Source organism: Palaemon carinicauda, chromosome 2 (genome assembly GCF_036898095.1).
Source record: "Palaemon carinicauda isolate YSFRI2023 chromosome 2, ASM3689809v2, whole genome shotgun sequence".
In the NCBI taxonomy this organism is placed as follows: domain Eukaryota; kingdom Metazoa; phylum Arthropoda; class Malacostraca; order Decapoda; family Palaemonidae; genus Palaemon; species Palaemon carinicauda.
Window position 1 is genome coordinate 174,841,481 of NC_090726.1, and position 2,500 is coordinate 174,843,980.

Here is a 2,500-nt window from a genome sequence, read left to right on the forward strand (position 1 = left end):
TTATTATTATTATTATTATTATTATTATTATTATGCATGGCTAAGCTGCAATATTGTTGGGAAACAAGAATTCTAAAAGCAAGAGGGATAAGACAGGGAAAATAACTCAGACTGGGAAGGAAATAACGTTATATGCAAGAGAAGTTTATAAACATTTATATTAATATTTGTTTTCACATATAAGCAATCAAATCTTAAAAAGAACAAGAAAAAGATAAATAACATGGAATATTGTGCCAGAGTATACCAGTGTACCATAGAGCAAAATAACTCTTCATCAAGACCGTGGAAGGCAGTGCGACTAACCATGGCTAGATATATATATATATATATATATATATATATATATATATATATATATATATATATATATATATATATGTATGTATATATATATATATACATATATATATACATATATATATACATATATATATATATATATATATATATATATATATATATACATATATATATATATATATATATATATATATATATATATATATATATATATATATGTATATATATATATATATATATATATATATGTATATATATGTATATATATATATATATATATATATATATATATATATATTTATATACATACATATATATATATATATATATATATATATATATATATATATATATATATATATATATATATATATATATATATATATATGTGTGGGTGTGTGTGTGTGTGTATGTATGTATGTAAATATATTTAAGGAAATAATAATATAACAAAATAAACAATATAAGGAATCCAGACACAGGAATGGATATTCTTTGTATAATAAACTCTTTTACCCAGGCAAGATTTTCAACCTATGCCTTAGAGTCAAATCATAGTTGACAACTGACCTACACCAGTCGGCTGTTAAAAGAAATAAGAGATCATTCTAACTCTGCTGTACAAATACAATAAACTATTATCTGCCATTGACATCAATAGTATACAGTTTTACTGCGTCATGGCAGTAAGCATTAAGTTTGGTAATTTCAAGATACTTCATTGAGAAGAATAACACAGATTCTTAATCTCACTCTGTTATAGGATGCCAATAACAACTATGGTTAATCTCACAAAAAAGAAAAAAAGAAAATTTTAATCTAATATAATTTTACTATCAACATTTTATGAAGATCCTATGATTACCTCACATATAAATATCATGAAACCATATAAATGTAAAATTTTGTATCAGTTCTAAAAATTAAATTGCTGATTCAATTTTTATTGCAAATAGAACGTTACATTGCAGTTATTGGTACTGGATAACACTAAATATTTACGAGTTTGGAGAGTATGGAAAACCTTTGAATTGTATGAAAGCATAATCATATAGTTTTGATTAGTGAAATTCTATTACTATTGGGTACCTGCAATAATTATTCATTCTAGAAGCTGGTTTGCGCCAAAAAAAAAAATCTTATTATTATTCTATGGTCCCCTATTAGGGAGAACTAGGATGACTCACATCTAACCATTATATCCTTACCATTATTACTTATTTTTAAAGATCTAATCTACAGCCTTATATTTATTTCAGTGGTAAAAATGTAATTGTTGATTCAATTTTTACTGCAAATGGTACGTTACATTGCTGTTATTGGGACTGAATAACGCTAAATATTTACGAGTTAGGAGAGTATGGAAAACCTTTGAAATGTAGGTAAGCCTGTTTGTACAATTTTAACTAGTAAAATTCTATTTTCAGTAAAGTAATTCCAAAAGCTGGTTTGCGTAAAATAAAACCTTATTATTATTATTTTATGTTAACCCAATTATGAAGAAGTGGAATGATTCATAGCTAATCATTATATCTTTAATAATTAATACCTTTTTTAAAGATGTTCATATCCACATATTTATTTCAAATACTTTGCTTTGAAAAATATTTGATGCATAGAAAAAAATACTAGAATTTTTCATTGTTTAAAATCTATTTAAGTTTTTATATTTTGAATCCATACTCTTCAGGTAATATTTCCCAAAATTATAAATATATATAAAAGAAACTAAAATTATATATTCTGATGATTTTATCTGATTGTTTTTCTTATTGTATTTACCTTTACGACACTAAACGTTTATGAATACACTTTTTTTAATATCAATATATATGAAAAAGAACTACTAGTTGAAAATTTTTAAAAGTTTTATTTTTTTTTAAGGTTACCAAAACCGCTTCCTGGTTGACATTGCTCAAGGAAACATATTGAGGGAAAGTAAGAAAGGCAGTTTCTTGAGAGGGTCGTTTTTCTTGGGCTAAGGAATTGGCAGTTACTCGTCGTTACAAATGATCCACTTCGTCCGTGAGAGTGAATGTTAAAGAATCACTCTCTTTCCAAAAGCGAGGTTAAGGGCTTGGGTCTGTTCGCCGTCATTGATCTTTTTTTTTTTCTTTTTTTTTTCTTTTGGGAGGTGTGAACGTCTTCTTCTATCTCAGTATATTCAAATTGTAATATTATATTTACCCTTATTTCT